Genomic DNA, 20,489 nt, shown 5'->3' on the forward strand with positions numbered 1-20,489 from the left:
CACAGTGAGTTGTTGAGTGTGCACAGACTCATCAAAACTTAAAGCAAACATTGTGAGGTTTCTTGGAAACTGTAGGGCCCGTTACTAATAATTAAACATATTCGGGCGGGCGAACCCGTTGGTATGACTTCGTTGCATGATGTTATTTCGTGACCCCCTGTCTGCAACATCAAAAAATATAGAATCGCTCAACGGGGATATCGCCCAACAGGAATATCCCTGTCGCCCAATCGTACTAAACTAAAAGACGCACACGATTTCAGAGTGCTATTTCTTCACATATAATTTTTCCCTGCCAGATGGAATTCGTCTTCTGGGGTTCAGATTGCCAAGACAGGAACATTCGGTGTCAGTCATTTAGGCGCCCATGGACAATTAAACCTATATATATTTTGAAGGCTATATGTAACGAAGTTTTCGGTGTTAATTTGCTCTGAATACTCATTAAGGATATGTCCTATCACCATATCATCTACTGCGAAGCCATTTTTCTCCAGCGCCCCCCATACCGCCCCCCTGAGCCCAGCGCCCCCCATATCGCCCCCTGAGCGTTTCCGCCCCCCTTCAAGATCGCCAGCGCCCCCTGGGGGGCGCTGGGGGCAAGGTTAAGAACCACTGGTGTACACTGTACAGTCTACACCAGTGGTTCCCAACCTTTTTCGACTCATCGCCCCCTTTTCAAACTCCACACCGATCATCGCCCCCCAAATATTGGGAACCGAAAAATGGGCATACAGACTGAAATCACCGGCAAGATGACTAAGAAAAAAGGTCAATTTTACGGCTCGACCTCGAAATTACACTTTTCCAGCTAGATTTTGGTGAGTTGACTAACAAAAAAGGTTATTTCTCCGACTTGATTCCAAAAGGACCGTTACAGCACTTCGTCAGCCCCCCCAATACGTTGGTCTTGTCCCCCATCATCTCCATAGGGTGATAAAGCAAACTTCTGCACCCCTCAGACCACCACCCCCCGATGCCTCTTTACCGCTACTTCTCAGCACAAATTGTTAGACGGCTTAATTCGCGCGAAGCGCGAATAATTTATATCATTCATGATTGCGTCGGTCAATATGATCCGGAATTGCATATATATTGCTGTCAATTTTTTATCCTCTCTCTGCTCATGTATTTAGATTTACCGGTAAAACTGAGTGAGGTGTCTTGGAAAATGTAGGGCCCGTAAATAATAATTGAACAGATTCGGGCGGACCCATGGGTATAATGAGTTCGTTACGTAATGACATTTCGTGGCCTGTCTGCTATGTCAAAAGATATTCAAATCGCCCATACGTACTAAACTAAACGACGCACACGACTTCAAATTGGTATTTCTGCACTGGCAATTATTTTTTCTTTGCGAGATGGCATTTTTTGCGGGGTTTCGATTGCCAGGACAGGAACATTTGGCGCCAGCCATTTAGGCGCCTACGGACAATTAAATATATATGTATATATTGTACATCGTATATATATCGAAGTCGGTCAGCATAAAGGCAGTCCTTTTCCGCCAAGGTTTTCTCGTTCTGGCACACTTTTCCGAGTCGCATGTTACATGGCCTGAAACTACATATGTCTTGGTGCGTCATGGTGTGTTTTACTGGCTGAGGCCGAAATGCCCATTTCTATAACTCATGCGTATTATTTCTTGGAGGAAGGGTATCCAATAAGCAAGGAATATGTGACCACGAAATGGCGCGTAGAGCGAAAATTCCTTGAAAAAGTTGCCTAAATTTCCAAAATAAATAATGTTAATTCACGAAAAAATTGTGGGTCTACTTCGAGCTCGGGCCCCCCATCCCAATTGGGGGTTTGGGTGTGGCAGTTACGGTCATGGACGCCAATATAGCCATTTCAACGCGCCATCGCCCCCCTATCGCCCCTTCGTCCGTTTTCGCCCCCCTATCGCCCCCTTGGCTATTTTCGCCCCCCTGGACCGACAAATCGCCCCCTGGGGGGCGATATCGCCCACGTTGGGAACCACTGGTCTACACTGAACTGTATACACTGAACACTGAACAGAGATGTAGTTGAACGTAATGAGCTCGTGTAACTTGTACTTTAACTATTGCTTACTGAACTATAATGGGCTAGGTCAGTGGTTCTCAACCAGGGGGGCTGAGCACTTCTCCTGCGCTTCTGTAACCTACCTGTGTGAAATATTTATACTTACTTCTGCATAAAATTTACAATCTTCCTTTGGTATTTATTGTATTTTCTAGGAGCAACATTTGGATTTGACCAGTAAAAAAAGAGCCGCCATGGCACGCCACGAATCAGGGACTCATCAAGCCTGAATTGCGGCTGATGGAAAGAATATGAAAAATGCCCTAATGTGCAGGTAGTATATATTGCAATTGGCACCTTTTTGAAATGCATTTGTTGTTTAAAATACTGGTAAGCATCACGGTGTTTTGTAAGTAAACTGGTATATCCTTAGATAATGAATTTGATTCTGCTGCATTCGGTTATTTTTATGAATGTTTGCTGGTAAAATTTCACTAAAATGATTAACAATCCAGGAAAGTATGCTACTCGTGCTGGAGTAAAATTGGTGGTAAGGTCACTTGCAACTTTCCATTAAAATAATTAATTGTTCTATGAAAGACACCCTTTTCTCTCATACAATTGTATCCAGTCTGATATCTGCGTAAATGCTGAATGCTGGTGACGTCATATTTTGTGATACGATTGTTGATGTACGACGTTCTTTCGAGTTCTCTACTAGTTGCTGACGATTACCCCTGACGAGTCTCCGCTGAAAATATTCGGGCTCATTTCAATATGCATATACTATTCAATTTTATATTAAAGTTTTGTACCTCGAAGAAGCTGTTCGAATATTAAATAGTTCCCTTGTATTGCATATTTTTAAAACAAGTATTTTCTTTTCAACAGTTTTGGATTGATCCTCAAACTCATCCAACTGATTCCGACTCTTCGAAAAGACCCCCTGGTTCTACCGTGCCTGTGACAATGTTGATAGTGACGTGAGGAGTCATCTGAACGGATTTTGTGCCGGTGCAATCATCTTTTGCGATACATACTTTTGCCTCAAGAACCCATGGAAACATGTGATTATGTAAGTCTATTTATTCATTTCATATAGCACCATTGAATATGTAATGTGCTGGTTTTTGCAGTCCCAATTTTCTCAAAAACTATCTATATATGCTAGGGATGGTGTGAACCTCTGAAAGGTTCAGGTTCGTGTGAACGCGAACCTTTTTAAAAGGTTCTGTGTGAACACGAACGTGAACCTCATGACGTCACGTGACGTCATATTGCTAATTCCTACCAAATCTTTCAATGAAGTGATAGCCTATATTAATGTACACGATACCTAGCGACGACTTGGGCCACATTATGCAACAATTCTGAAGTACATATTGGCGTTTTAAACGTCGCCAAATGTATCAACTGAGACAATCAAAGTATATAATACTCCCATAAAATCAATATCGTTCGTCGCTTTGCCAACAATTTCGGCGAGGTCTTACCAGGAATATACGCTTATCCCTTAACGGTCTAGGCCAGACCGGACAATGTATTCGGTGTCCGAGTATTGCTACATTGATATTGAGCAGAGTGTAAATTGGGTTTCTATACTTGCTACCGATATTACCTCATTAAGAAGTTATACAACAGTAGCCAACTCCTCAATCGCACGGATTTGGTTTTAATGATGCAGTAAAGATATGAAGTCAAGATTGACCCTGTATGCTGTCTCGAATTTTTACATCAGAAAACGATATCAATCTTATTGATTGGTTGAATAAGCATCCTTCGCTGACCACGTATTTCGCTCGTGATGTTGTGTGATTGCGGGTCACTAAATATTCACAAACGGGAAGCTGGATATTTCGAGCAAACTTTTGTCACAAAGCAAGTAAAACTTTTGAGATTGTCAAGGTGCATGCTCGTTTAGTGTTGATTTTTAATGCTGCAAGCGCCATGCGCAAAATGACTCGCAGTTGAAATGCAATAAATTGGAACCAAAGATTTATAATGAAGTGAAAATTGCAATATATGAAAAAGGTTCACAGTGCAGAACCTACCAAGGTTCTGTTGTGAACGCGAACCTCTAAATTTCCGAGGTTCACACACAGAACGCGAACGTGAACCTCACGTTCACACCATCCCTAATATATGCGATATGAGCTGAAGAGAGGCTTGATCTGTGTACATTGAACAGAGGTGTTGTTGAATGTAAAGAGCTGGTGTAACTTGTATTTAAACTACTGCTTACTGAACTATACTTGGAACATCAAATTGAGATCATTTCCCATGTCGTGCTAATTCCAAATAATTTCGTTAATTAAATTTAATCAGGAATGAAGGATTTTGAAAGATTGAGAACAGTTACAATTACTGCAATGAAGTAAAAGTATTCAACACCTTCGATAAGATGTCACAAAGTTTTTGTACTAAAGACAATCAATGTGTCCTTTGTCTGGTATATTTTCTCGTCTCAATTCAAAGCAGCTATAAAATCTTAGAATCAAAGTTATATGTAAAGCCTACCATGTGTCAATTTTTATAATGGAAATCCGAACCCATAGGAATAACGATTATACTTTATTTATTGTCGGATCTTGTTTGCAATCAATTACATTTTCAGCAAAACCCCAGCAAACACAGTACAGACCAAAGATGTAGAAAAGCTGAGTCGATATAGTAGATATTAGATCTCGGCAGGTAGTAGAAAGGGGGATTTTGTGTCGACTCAATTCAACGTCTTTTCCATGTACTTCAATAATGTACATATTATGCAGATACTACAGCCTTTAAACATGGTGAGTAGAATGTAGATCCTACATTAGAAGAAGATCCTGACATAATAACCTGTTTTCTACCACTGGGCATAACCTGATCACGGCTGCGTCCACACACACACCACATTATCTACTACATATTAATCACATTTGCGGTAATTTAATTCAAAACGAATTGGCAAGTAAATATTGGCGACGTAAAAAATGAAACGAACGAAATTACTTGTAGTGCAAAGTAGTGCCAATGAATGAAACTATGAGAACAGTCAGTAATCAGAAGGTTTTATCGTCTGATGATGATAATCCCTCTGGCGTTTTCTTTTCAACACCCTGCAGAAATAAAATGAAAATGACGATTATTAGCTAAGACATTCGTACTGCGAAAATGGCAGAGGTAGCGAGTAACGAATGACTCCAACATTTTTTTCACCGATACCTACTAAAATGGATTTGATTCTGTACTATTTCCACTCAAGTTTCCAAGTTTTTATTATTATATTTTTTATTATGATATGACTAGAGAACTGACTTCAATCGCCACTTCTACTTGATTATCAAGATCAACGCTGACTACTTCAGCAATCTTTGAAAACAGCTACTAACACAAAATGAATTCTTGACTAAAATTTCGTCACATTCTGTCAAAAATGATCAATTCAACAATCCAAACGAATCAGTTATTTGGCAGCTAGTTGGAGAGATATATACTAAGTCTAGAAAGTGGAATGATACTCTGCCTGGAAAGCTGAAGACCTAACAGTATTGTGTAAAGAGAACAAAACATTTGAGTGGCGGCACTGGTATAGACATTAACAAATTATTAGAATTGACAGCAAGATAACCAGCAAGACATTAAAATGAGAATTAGTGCAGTTCCTTAGGCTGTAGTGATACTCAGCCAGTAATTGACCTAGCAGAGAGCAAAATGTTGTAAATAAAGCGAGCGAAACCTCCGACAAATGATACGATAAAACATTAGAATCGACAGTCTTACTAGAAGCAGAATAACAATCATGAGGGGTTGGAGAACAGAAGCCCGGGAAGTGACCATCAGAAATTACTGCATACTGGCCGCACAAATCCATGACCACTAACAAATTGTCTTTTAATAGTCAATATTGATACCAAATGACACCACCCCTATTTCACCGCAACATTTAGCAAATACAGCGCTGGAGTCAACCTTATATAAGCGCTAACCAAACACATATTAGTTCTCCCACCTACTACTTCGCGCTTCGCGGATGTAAATACGCATTAAAGCGAACGGACGCGACTTGTCACACTCTTGCCATTTCTGCTCCTTTTTTCTCTTCGTTTATCTCCTCTGTCGCTTCCGATTGAGGAGAGAAACAGTCGGCCGCGTTTACGGATCGTGAATTCCCGGCTTAATGGTGATTCTTCCTCCAATGGTCAGCACCTTGAAAATTGAGAACAATGTTGTTGCAAAATGCATGACAATTGGAAAGTTACATCATTCTAATTATTCCAGTTATGGCCGTGAATCGTTACAAGTGCGGTAACCATAAGAATTATTACTATACTTCAACTACAAATACAATATATTGTATAAAATAATTACCAATTCTGTTACGTTGATCGAGTCCCAAATAGATGAAATATGTCAAAGAATTTGCTAAAATTTTTTGTATAATTTGACAGATTCCAAAATTTCTCAAAGTGCACCTTTCAAAAATTTGATATCAAGACTACCAACATTTTACAATTCGAAGTTGGATGGCTTTACCAGTACAAGCGAACAGTTTGTATCGCAATTGACAATTATGTAGAGAACGCTGCGAGACATGTGAGTAGGCCTACCCTAAAACGTTTCTCTGACATGGACATTAGGGCTCTTAAAAATGACTTTTCTCAAATCGTTCTGGCTACTTGATAAAATTGTTAGGTTACCTTATTCAAGCCTACACACCAAATTTGGTTCAATTCCAAACAGTAGCCGCATTGCTACAGGAAAAGAAAGTTTCTATTTATTATTTTAAAAATAAATAGAAAAAAATTGAAAAATTTTCTGTTCACCCCATGAAAGTGTTAGGTTATGTATAGAAACGATGTTCATCAAATTTGGTTCGATTCAAACAAGTGGAAGCGGAGTTATTGCCATCGAGAAATTTGGATTTGAATAAAATAGTATTTACGGTGGGCACCACTATAATAAATAATTAAAGAATTGTGTCACGCTGTCATACTGTTTTACGCAACTGTTATTATACACTGCATTGTTGCTGTGTTCTGGCTCCATTGATGTTATTTCTAAATTCGACATTAATGCGTCATAATTCTCCATCTGGTTTTGAATTAAACTCTGTTTTGCTTCCTTTATCGTGCCGGTAGCTCTTTAATTGGCACGCGAAAAGTTCTTCGGGTTTCAATAACGTTTATCATGAAGGTACTTTTGAAAGCAGTATTAAAATTTTGTACCACCAACCAGTTATTTAATTACTATTTATCTTCAAAGTAAATGCTCATTGCATGAAGCAGGGTTGTAAGACTCGAGTCACGATTTTCTGTTGACTCGACTTGACTCGGGTCATCTTCTCAAAGTACGGAAATGACTCGACTCATTGCGCATGACTTGAGACTCAGACGGCCAAGACCGACATTTCATGGTTATTTCAAAGAATAGTACAAATTCGTATATTATAAATGCGACCAACTCGATATCACAAAAAAAAAAATATAAAAAGTTGGTTTAACAATACTTAAATTGGAAACTGAGCAGATAACACAATGACTTAGACTCTGGCTCGAGTCATAATACCATAACTCGGACTTGGACCTCTGCTCGCTGACTTGGACTCGGACTTGACCCGGTGGTGAATTGAAAATGACTCGAGTCAAAACTATAAAAGTGAGATTGACTTGCGACTCGGAGCCTTGTGACTTGGTTACAACCCTGGCATGAAGCCTCAATAATTACATGAGTGGGGTGACTAGACAAAGAACACAGTCACATTTGCAGCATATCATGAATGTCTCTTACTATATGTGATCTTGTTCAAATGGAGGTTGATGAAAGCGTATTTCCCATTCTTTCCGACTCTGCTATAACTACACCAGACTGGGAACCTTCTTCAGGATGCTTCTTGCTGAATGACCAATATTGTCGCCGTCAACGGTACGAGTGCAAATGTCTGATACGTCAATATAGGAACAGAATTAGTTGACTGTTCATGACCGTCCACGTTCAGAGTTGCATCTCAAAGATGCTAAAATAAGCCTAAATATCATCCAAGCAATACGATCGTCCACTTTGACTGACTGAATTTTTAAAAATAATAAACATAACACCTTGATAGCTTCCACATCTTTCGTTTATATATACCGTCTGCTATCGGCACAACAAAGTATTTAAAAATAACAAAACAGATTCAACATACCACATATCTTGCAAAGGCTTTTGCTTTCATTCAATATGTCATCAAACTTCTTTAAATCCTCCTTTGTGGTGAGTGGCTTTGGAATCATTCTAGGATCAATTCCGATATCGTTTTATCATATACAATCTATGGCGGAATAAAAGTTTCGGATAAGTTCTGAAACAAACACAATTTTTCACACAAAACTCAATTGCCACACGAAATGCCAAATGCTACGGTCCCATTTTACAAGGTATGGCGAGGTAACGTAGTGGTACGTTCCATTATAGCTAAACACCAATGAATTGCGGGTTCGAGCCTGACACGTCGACTCCATAATTCCTACCGAAGTGTTGGCCGTTTATCTAGGCTCCTCCTCGCCATCTGCTCCGCATAGCCATGTCTTAAAAAGCCTAGGAGTGGGCCGTGCTATAAGTGGGCAGATGGTTGCCGATGAACTCAGCACTTGGTGAATTCGGCCCTCGGGAAATTTTGTAATGAAGTGTATTAACAGCTATTAATATGAATTATTAAACTAATAATAGTATTATCAAGTGATTCGTCAATCTTGTAAGGAGGTCAGGGCATCCGTAGATCATGCAGTCACGGCGTGATTAGATCACGGATTGCATAGCCGCGGGAAATAACGCAGCGCTCATATACCGACCACGCGCGGTCTGCTTGGAATCGATGGCGTGAGTGACGGGCCTGTGTCGTGTAAGTTTGGAGAAGATGGATCTTGGCATTGTATGTGAGATCGAAACCGTGGAATATCAAGCGGCGCTTCTTCGTTTATCGATCACGACAAGCCAGTGTTCCTCATCAACAAATGTTTCGCATGATCACGTCAAAATAAATTATTTTTTGCCTTTGGAGAGACGATTCCACTCTGGAGTTAGGGTGTCTCGATAACAGGGTTGACGGATCCCAAGATTACGAGATCTACCACGAGCCACGACACGTTTAAATTTCCTTTTTGATACTGTTCATTCATATTAAATGCATTTCTAATGTGAAGGTGTTCTAGTGCCAATTCCTCCAAGGGCCGAGTTCACCAAGTGAAAAGCGTCGCGTTATTTCCGGCGATTACGCAATCTGTGATCTAATGACGCATTGACTGTGTGATCTACGCATGCCCTGACCCCCGTACAACATTGACAACCACTCAAAGTGCCAAGTTCACCGGCATCGGGCAGATACGGAATGATAATAATAAGAACCGGCCTGGTGTAAAATGACCAGTGTAGTCGAACCACCACCATGAACACCACAAACAAACAAACATCTAACATGGAAAAGAAATTACCTTTACAGCCTTTGACAAACACAGTTACCATTGAAACCAGCAATTTAGGTCTTATTCGAAAGCGGAATAACAACTGTTTTAGCGGACATATCAAATCAAATGTTGGAAAGTTCATGTAAATTATCCCAAAATATCATCTTACTGTGACCATATTCTATCAATATGGTCTGGCTAGCCAAATTCTCTGGGCCAATATAAATACAAGCTGCGTTTGGTTTCAACGATTAATAATCTTGTCACTGGATTCGAGGTATAATTGCACTCAAATATCAAATTTTGCTCCATTAATCAACATCAAGTTGAAAATGTCCATTCTTGCACCAACTTTTATAAAATCACAAATCAGTGTTCTACAGGTATGTATCTATATTGACTTATATACCTAGAAAATTCAAGCATAAATATTACCGTATGATATGCCGTAGGTATAGGTACCGGTAATTCAGATGTTTGAAGCGACTTGGACAACTAGATAATTATAGTGGTCTAATTTCACTGAATTAGAGCGAAATGCCAGCAATATAATTGTAATCTAATGCGGAAAAAACGGTTTAGCTCTAATTCTAACCTGGAAAAGCTGAAACTTTTCGATAGTTGTCTACACCTGTTTTGCAGAAAGTCAAACAGCTCTAGGCGTCATATACTACAGGCAATTCGAAATACCCCATAAGCTATATGCTACTGCATATATACCTTCAACCCGCTACCTCAGTCAGTCACAATTCCTATATATTGACGGCATTCACCATACAGAAAGAGCGACCTATGCCTGGCTGCGACCTGTTGCGCGTCAAATCTTTGTATGGCGCGATGACGTAAAATTTGAATCGCCGAAATATTCTAGAAGTCACGCATCGATAATCATATTCCTAAACGTACAACATCTCACTTATTTAGTTATTCTTTGAATGAAACTATTAGCCATACTCGTTGAACATGCGAGATTACCGAAAGAGCGAATATATAGATAATGAAGATCATATATATCAGAAGAAAACAAAACTGTTCGACCTTAGAGCAACAACACGAATATACAACACCGGTGACATCCTCACGCAATAAAACGAAGGGAGAACATTGTTTTCTAATAGATAGAACGAAGCTACCGCATGAGATCGAACAAAACCGGATAGAATTCATCGTGATTGAATGTACCGACAAAGTCATCCTTTCTACGTATTTTAGTCGTACCCGCGAGAGATAAAAAATTTGCATTATTAGGTTAACTACCGGATATAACGAAGCCTAATGCATGAGATGGAACAACACCTAGTATGAATTTATTCTGATTGAATATAACCACAAGACCATCCTACTACGTATTTTAGACATTCCCTCGACACTTAGTAAATCAGAACCTAATCGAGATGATCCCGGATGATCCTTTTACGGTTTTGTGTTTGCTGGGACGAGGTTGATGAAGTCAACTGTCTTCTTCTCCAAGCCGAATTGAGAGACAAACGAATATAATCCAAGACCCAAACGCATGTCTTATTGAAACAGGTACCGTAATCTTTCTTTTTTGTGGACCATACAAATTTACATAGACCTGCGACATTCTGCTATAAATTTCATTCTGAGTTACAGTTCTGCATTCTCACTGTTGCCTGTGCGTCTGAATGTCAATGTAAATGTCAAAATGGCTGAATTGAAAAAAACGCAGACCTGATTCAAGATATTTTTATTAGTCGTTATGCTAATTTTAGTCCTTCTCAGTGATAGGATTTCACATGTATCCGAGCGCATTTCCTGCGCTTGTGTAACCTGCATGTGTGAAATATTTATATTTATTTTTGCATAAAATATAGTATCTTCATTGACATATTCGAAACTTTGGAATTTAATCACATTTTGAAGGAGCGCAACTTGGAGTCGACCAGTAGAAAAGAAGCAAACACCATGGCACGCCACGAATCAGAGATTGACCGAGCCTGGATTGCAGCTGATGGCAAGAATATAAAACTGTTTCAGTGAAAATGCAGTATTCAGAAACATTGTTGACGTTTTGAGCTGCTATGCATTGGATTGTCATACCCTAAAGGAGTGGTTCTCGAACAGGAGAAAGCATTTGAAGGGGCGTGAAGCCGCTGTCAACTAAAATCTTTTTCGCACATGGCAGCTTGTAGTTATTTCTCTGTGTATGGTCAGAATTTATTATTTAAATATTCTCTCATCAACAACCATTACCATCAGTGGCATCCAACTATCCGTTGGGATTTCTAGCGTTTTATGATACGACGATAAGGGGTGTGTGAAAGTTTTTGCTATCATAAGGGAGTGTGTCCAAAAAATGTTTAAGAACCACTGCCCTAATGACTTCCAGATTTCATATTTTGCAGCAGACTGGTAAATAACAACAAAATCTTTTCTGTAAATCTGCAAAATTTGTATGGACTCAAAGAAACGATTTCTTTGTTATTTAAACAAAAGTGATTGGCATTAACCTGATATAAATACTTGTAATGCAAGCCCTAGAATATTTTTGATGCCGGGTTAGCAGGCCCAATTTCATTAAGAGTAAAAAAATACTTATGGTTGTTTATCGTGGTAGTGATACTGATACATTCATTGTTTGTTTGTTTACGATAAAATTAGAAATTTACAAGCCATCATTTGATCAGTTTTAAATATGTTGTAATGATTTGTGTTGATCATGTTTTCCGCTAACGGACGTAACCAATGAATTTGATTCCATGCCCCTGTCACGAAAGTTTAAGATACTAAATGATATTTTGTTATCACTATCCCTAATTCCCTATGCATTCATTTTCATGATTGAGCGAGTTGCATGATATTTGTAGTGAGTTTGCTCTTAATCATTTGTGATGTTCGTGATTTCATGGAATATTTCGGAAACGGTTTCAACTGCTGATCTGAATTTATGAAACCCTGTCACAGCAGCTATTGGAAATTTCAATGTTTGCACGTATTTAATCACCCAGGTTGGGTATTATAAGCGTCACTTATTCATGAATCAATAAAATCTGATTTTATTTTGAGCCCTGCGTTCCGGTGACCAGTCAACCAGCCACTTTGAGACTGAACACTTTTTAGGTAAACACTTTTAATTTAAACACTTCGCAACACTTCTTGGCGTTCAATTTTTGGATCACGTTTCGTGTTCAATTTTCCAGGTTGAGCAACACTTCAAAACTTGGAGTGTAAAATCACAATTGTGATCCGAACCAAGTCATTTCCGTATTGATTTACTTAGATAATTAACAATTGAATCGTTAAAAATGCGTAGACTCCGAAGTCAGGCTATTGTGCTGATGATAAAATCAGAAAATGGAATATTAATATTATAACTTAATAATTATCATGATACAATGTATTAGGAGAACGTTAAATAAAGTCGCTTTGGTAATTAAATTTTTTGCTTCATATTTCTATCAATATTGCTATTACGTGTCTCGATGCCTTCGCGGGCCGCACAAAATGTTGTCGCGGGCAGTAGTGTGCCCGACCCTGCTCTTTGTGGTGCCGGGATCAAAACAAACCTTCATTTTAGCGCGTTGGTTCTTAATCTTAACTTGGGCGAATCTTCAAGTATTTAGAGTCACATGATCCAAATTCTACCATATTGAACATCTCACTACACATATAGTAGGCCTACGTTACTACGGAATACTGTTGCACAATATGAACCGCGCACCAACGGAGTGATAACAATACCATTGAAACAATAACGTTGTAATGAATATTAATTGCAAATCAGCAGTGTTGGGATCAAGTCACTACCTTCGAGTCACGAGTCATTGCACATTTTGACTCGAGTCAAGTCAAGTCAATCGATTTTCCAAGGTGACTCGAGTCAAGTCAAGTCACTCGATTTTAATAGTGACTCGAGTCAAGTCGAGTCAAGTCAAGTCAAGTCAAGTCAAGTCACGAGTCAAGTCACAATTCAAGTCAAGTTGCAATTTCAAAGTATGAGACATGATTACGTCATTGCATTTTGCTAGCTGTCTGAAATGCGTATTGAGTGGTCATTGATTCTGAATCGCTAAACGAGTATAGAGTTGAATATAAACGCAAGAAGGCGCTGTATCGCTCACATATATGCAGAACTGTTAAACTACGTAAGTAATTGCATAGACTCAGTTCATAGTTAGCAGCCAAAATAGAGAATAGAGAACGAATTGATAAGACGCAATGCATTACCCATTTGCAAATTCATATGATACAATTCGAGCCTGCACCAATGGTTGGGAGCTATATAAACTATATTCGAATTCAATTTCAATAAAACAAGAGGTTTGGTTAAGGTGAGAACAGAAATAGACATTTTGCCATTCAATTACTTTACTACTAGTTTACGACAACGTAAGCCATAAGTTTCGATCACTACGTTTGCGGTCAATTTATTTGTGAGAGATCAATTAAGGTTCAGTATATCGCACGATCATTGAATAATTGGTCGCTCTCATGGGTTACACCAGCGTTTCGCGAACAATCCAAACATACGCAAGATGCAGATTTTTATCGACACCGATTACTTGATGACTTGAAATTGACTCGCGAATTTTGCTCCGAGTCACGAGTCAATCCACATTTCTGATACGCCGAGTCAAGTCAAGTCAAGTCATTTTAGCAAAGTGACTCGAGTCAAGTCAAGTCATTCGAAAAAGGTGACTCGAGTCTGACTCGAGTCAAGTCATGACTCGAGTCATCCCAACACTGCAAATCAGTGGGACAGCTGCTGCTATTCCATTTCAAATACCATTTCAGAAACGCGATGCTTTCCCCGACGCTGCATAGCCGTAATGTTCAGTAAAAACGGCGTGACACTACCAAATTTAAAATTCGCCTATTGATCATAATTGCCTGCAACCAATAATGGCGTGTCATCACATATTATATATATGGGTTGAGTGTGTGTATTAACCTCCAGCGTAATCCTCGAGACTGGTTCATGGAACCGATGATGTAAGGGAACACCGGTTAAGAACCACTGCTTAACACAGAACTGGTATATGATTTTATTGGGATTTATGTTCGTTAGCCCCTAAACAATTTGACGAACGAAAGACCAAACAATATGACCAATCAATTTTAGTTTCTCTATGCCAATCACATGTTCATCCATTCTTTAGTTTTTTCGTTTTCGTTTCGTTCACCCTTCCGCAAAATCTAGTCAATCTATTGCAGTTATTGTAGTTACTGTGAGTACTCGAAAACTTTTAATGCCTACGCTTGTAAATGGATAAGATGTTCGAGTGGTATGCCATCAAAAGCATCACGTTCGAAATTATATTCTCACCCAAATTATTACCGATGTTAAGCGTCCTGAATGTGAAGATCCTCAATCAGTAGCTCATCATCATCATATTTATTATGCTCGCGTAAATGATGGTAGGAAAAGTTTTACAGGAAACACCATATTACGTTCCAGACGAACATGTCGGGAACTTCTCGATGCAGTGATTTCGTAACAGTGACGAGCCTACGTCAATTAACAACGCCTCTCATCTACACATCGACATTTCTGCTAACGCTGTGGTTCTCAAGCTGCTGTCTGCGAGACAAATTTCTGGGACCTCGATGCAATATCCAAAATATTAAGACTATCACGAAGGAAATGTTTTGTGAAATATAAAATTTTCAAGACAACTCATTTTCCAAACCTAACTCAAGAAATATAATTTTGTAAGCCGGCTTGCAGACGAGGGGTCTTTAAAAATGAATTTTTTTTCTCAAATTGTACTAGCTACTTGAAAAAATTGTTAGGCCACCTAATTTAAGCTCACACGCCAAATTTGGTTCAATTCCAGCCTGTAGCCACATTGCTACGGGAGAACACAGTTTCTATTTATTATATAAAAATAAATTCACAAAAATTTCAAAATCTTCTGTTCCCCCAATGAAAGTGTTAGTTTGTCTATAAAAACGACGTTCACCAAATTTGGTTCAATTCCAACCAGTGGAAGCAGAGTAATTGCCGTCGAAAAATTTGGATTATCAATAAAATAGTATTTACGGTGACCAATTCTTTAATTATTTATTATAAGTGCGCCAAATGTAAATACTATTTTATTCAAATTTAAACTTTTTGACGGCAATAACTCCGCTTCCACTGATTGGAATTGAGCCAAATTTGGTGAACATCGTTTCTATAGACAACTTAACACTTTCATGCGGTGAACAGAAAATTTTGAAATTTTTGGTAATTTATTTTTATATAATATATAGAAACTTTGTTTTCATGTACCAATGCGGCTACTGGCTGGAATTGAACCAAATTTGGTGTGTAGACTTAAATTAGGTAACCTAACAATTTTATCAAGTGACGAGTACAATTTGAGAAAAAAAAGTCATTTTTGAAGATCCCTACTGCAGACCCTTTACCAATATTTTCAGCATGGCCTTTCGTTTGATTGTAATGTTTTTTCGCGTCAATAGCATTTGCGACGCTAACGAGTGTATATTGATCCATTTTATATGAATGCCACGTTCAGCATGGTCGTGAAGAAATATGAATAAATTGCGAAATCATTGAGAACTTGTATAGGCTATATTCAGCATAAATGAATATTAAAACGTTCTGTATGTCGCGTGTACTCAGCCGATATTTAGTGTCGTGAATATATTCTTAGTATCTTCGCCCAGCATTAGGAACTGAAAATGGTTGATAGCGAGGTTTTATTCGGCCTGGCGAGTAATAGATACGGTAGTTCTCACTGCTCGTTCTGCACTACTTGCGACGATGATGGAATATCTCCCGACACGTCACGACATTAACTAAACTATACTAAGAATAACTCCGTATGCATTTTCTCGACTACAAGGATTTGTCTGCGACTCCGGTATCACAGGAAACTCAGAATCCATAAAGGCGTCGACAGGAACAGACATCTTCACTTCTGTGGTGGCGTGACCCGCTCTCAAGCACGAAGACATTGCCGCTAAGAAGTGCTTCGTTGCATGGACCGGTCGCCACTGTTTATGAGATCTCCGCGATGATATACACGCGTTCTATCGCCATGTCACTGGCCTTATCGCATTATAAATAACTAGTCGAGTTTCCAGACAATACCATGCTGTCGCTTCGAATTTGACGTTATCCATTAGAACTGCTCAAAGTTACAAAAGGCGGTCTTGTAATTATTAGAACATGATATATTTGGCATCGATAAGATTTCAAGCAATCATAGGTTTCCTGAAATTCCCAAATAAGAGTGTCCGTTTGCCTAATACTTGCATGCAGTTTGATACGCTGTAATAGCCGCAATGCAACGCGACTTGGTCGTACGAGCTAGTTATTTCCAACGATTGCTAATCTCGATTTACTGTCGCTCGCATTTACAACCGTACTCTCTCGCTTCTCGGAATGAGGATGTGAATTCCAAATGATGTGATTCACGGACTAAATAATATACTTTCCCTCCAATTCCTCATTCATGGTTGGAAAAAAATTAGGAACCTCTCTTCATTTGTACTACTTTAGTTACAAATGAGGCTGGTACATCGACAGCTAACTTCTCAATGTAGGAACATGAATGGCGACCGTACTATGAAAAATCACTATATCACGTTTACACATGGCGACGTGATATTCTACCCGTTTACGTAAAATTAAAGGTACTGCTGTCGGTTTTACAGAACCTGTAATAATCAATAATCAAGATGAAACTGACCTGCATTGTATTGGCAATAATGGCGATGACGCTCGCTGAAGTCCGAGGACGTAAGTCACGTGTTTCAGAATTTTACTGCATAGAAAAGTCCGTTATTTCACTGCGTAACGCGGCGATGCAATATCACAGTACGGAATAACCGAAAACATGTTTCTTTTTTGTTTCAGAGGGTTGCCAACAAGACTTGGACTGCCCGCCCGGCTACTTCTGCAATCTCAACCAAAACCGATGCTATCCTTTGATTTAGGAGAGTGAGTGATCCCTGCATTATAATATTCAATTAATCATATTTGTCTGCTCTGCATTCTGCGGTAAATACAATGGTATAAATTTTCCTATCGCGCGCTTCTTGGTGTCATGTAAATCTCCTATCACGAACCATTATATAAGACATAGGAAAGCCTTGTTACTTCTGTCATATTATTGCAATATTGTGTTTCTCGTGTATAACAAATACGCGTCTTTCGAACATTGTAAAATTTAATCACAGGTCTTGGGAACGGCGAAAAAGCAGAGTCAAAAGGCGAAAGAAATGAATTAATCTATTGCCTGCTGACGACAAAATAAAAATATCATTGAAAATCTTCTTTGTTTAATAGAATGGCGATATATATGTAACAGTGAGGCAGACGCAAGGAATCATTGAATCGAAGGCAGATGGCAATGTTCGTGTCTCTATTTTCGTACTAGTCGACTTCCCAGCTAAATGGTAATTTCCGATGCAGCTCATGTTGGATTATTTCGAGGATAGTTGTCGTTGGCGCAAAGTGCAGCATTTGTATTCGTTTCAATACGCGTAAAACTCGAACTAGTATACGTACAATCTACCCTTTGAAATCCGTGCATATATACCGTGAACAAATACGTTGAATAAAATGAAGGGCCCTGTCGATTTAGCACAGCTTCAGTTGATGTGCAGATAGACTCTCTCGGTTTGGTAAATAAAATAATTAACAGTATACGGTACACGTTGAAGAATTTCTATTCTGACAGTTCACGGTCAGCCCTGATGTTGAATGAATAGAAGTCGGCTGAAATGTATTTTAACTAGCTTCAGGACGCTTGTGGATCATAATATAATTCGTTGCTATTTCAGTCATTTTCATTTGTTTATATCATTAATATTACACTGATCTACACGATTTTTGCGCCATGACTTCTTGGGGTCAATTATACCTAATTTGGAGGCGCTGAATACGAATGTGGCGTTAAGTTTGCTCTATCAAATCACGTTATTGAGAAATTATATATGTTGAATATTTCTACTATTTTGAGGTAGGCCTACTCAAGTAGATTTTGGCTACTTGCAGTACTTACTGAAGTGGTAATGTTTTACAACTACTTCGACATCTATCTGAACAGTAATCTGGATGAACTAATTTGGTTTTTGTAAAGTAGAAAGTAGTTCAGGGATATAATATTGCACCACTATCATGAGTTAAATTGTCATAAGAAACGCGTGAAATAGCCTCTGAATCACGGTAACTGAATATTTTTTGGAAGATTCCACCCATGGGTGGTGTCATTATAGTCAGTTTGCGTTAGCTACGACGATACATCTTGCGATTTCGTATGTAGTCACCTCCAATTAACTGTTGAAAGTATGAGACCACCCTACCCCCGATCAAGGGCGACATTACAAAACAACTACCGCACTGCGGAATCAACATTTACCGTCACAATTCGAGAGAAGCGGACAATCGCGATTACGAAACCCTCAGTAACGATGTCTTCGAGAGCATTTTTACCTATGAAATTGACTTACCGCAAAACGTTGGAATCGAGAGAAAACGTGAACGACCTGCGTCATGAACGTCACTATCCGCGAAGTTCGGTATTACAAAACTGAAATTAGCGCACATTTCTCGCGGTAATTTACCGCTTAGCTTCTAGCTGGCGGAGTTGAATCTGCGCTGGAAATTGCAGCTTTTTTAACAGCAAAATCCTAATATTCTACTTCGATATAGTAATGAAGTGCGGCAGTAATCGAACTAAAAGGGCATGTCCTGTAAGTTACCCAATTGGGTTGTATTTAGTAAGCCTAACTGTTAGTAAAATCAAGCGAAATAAGGCAGTGGCGATTATAACGCTTATGAATTGAATTCACATACGGACCAGTAAATGCGGGGACTGAATAGGCTACCTCGCCGTTAAGGCCTGTATGAATATAACGGGGGCTTGAGTTCTATGTCGGAAGCATGCTATTATAATCTTAAATTATAGATTACTAACCTCGGTAGGTTATTAATCTATTGCCAAATAGATTTATTTAATATCCACTTTTTAAGTTTGGCTATTGCATATCGTGTGGTCACCTTGTCAATAAGTAGCCCAATTCGCTACCGAACGGTAGCATTCAGTCCGATCCGGTAGGCCTATAAAGTCGTTGCGAATTACGATCAGGGCCATGTTTCCCGAATGTTATACATGTATTGCTCCAACTGTATCCTCATACGAAGTTAAGACTCAATGCACGCGTGATACTTGACGCAGCGGCCTAAAGCAGACAAACTAGAATGTACCGTACGCCTGTAATTTTGTTCTCTTCAGAGCAAATACCACAAACAATTATCAGCAGTGGTTCTCAACCTTTTTGACCTCGCGGCACATTTTGAAAATGAAAATAGTTGGTGGCACACTGGCACAGTGGTTCTGAACTCTTTTGGCTTACGGCAGAGGCAAACTACCAGAATGCGTATATCAGCAACCACAGTCTTACATAGGTGGTCACTGACGAAGTACTTCTGCCATTTCGGAGCACTCAAGTAGGCTTTTCTCTGCTTCAAAGAAGAAATTAGGTTTTCTTTTATCTCTGCGGACATGTCACAAATACGTCTACGGATGGTATCATTTGACATGGGGATCGTTTTAAATTCTTCCCAGACATTTTTTTTACAATTTTATTGCACGCAGGAATAAGAACTTTCTCTGAATCCGTGTGAGATTTTGAATTATCAGCTATTACCTCTGAGACCTGCTGAGATCTCGCTCCAACTTTAGGCTGCGGTTAATTTAATAAGATTGGCTTGACAATAAAGTCTGCCTGCTACCTCGTTGTCGATGTAATTAACCGTCGCATGGAAGAGTCCCATCACGATCGCCACCAACAAATACAGACACGTAGAGGTGTATATACTTATACATGGAAGCCAAACGCATTTCCATGCAGATCGTATAACAGCTTCTATAAGGATAGCAATACCTCAATAGTCTTACTGGCAGCCAGCCAATTGCAGTTCCAACAAACCGGAATAATAAACCTTAGGGCCGGTGAAATTTGTTAACTGATATAATTTGATCAACTTTACTTCTCAATTCTCAAATTTGTCGCCTGCAACATTACGTTGCGCGCTGAGCCTACATTTTACCTGCAGTGCTGGCACGCTACCTAACAATC

At 39.1% G+C, this 20,489-nt stretch overlaps 2 long non-coding RNA genes across 2 annotated transcripts; one reads left to right on the forward strand and one right to left on the reverse strand.

The window, feature by feature from the left end:
- Positions 1-4,605: 4,605 nt before the first annotated feature.
- On the reverse strand, positions 4,606-8,306 carry LOC145442979 (uncharacterized). Its single transcript, XR_013916232.1, has 4 exons — positions 8,174-8,306; positions 7,777-7,927; positions 5,999-6,195; positions 4,606-5,105 (listed from the first exon to the last, which is right to left on the reverse strand). It is a non-coding gene; the product is annotated as an uncharacterized LOC145442979 (long non-coding RNA).
- An 8,675-nt stretch (positions 8,307-16,981) lies between these two features.
- LOC145442963 (uncharacterized) lies at positions 16,982-17,674 on the forward strand. Its single transcript, XR_013916217.1, has 3 exons — positions 16,982-17,142; positions 17,260-17,343; positions 17,583-17,674. It is a non-coding gene; the product is annotated as an uncharacterized LOC145442963 (long non-coding RNA).
- Positions 17,675-20,489: the final 2,815 nt, after the last annotated feature.

This window comes from Botryllus schlosseri, chromosome 7, assembly GCF_051294905.1.
Source record: "Botryllus schlosseri isolate E-star chromosome 7, Bs_hap1, whole genome shotgun sequence".
NCBI classification, from domain to species: Eukaryota; Metazoa; Chordata; class Ascidiacea; order Stolidobranchia; family Styelidae; genus Botryllus; species Botryllus schlosseri.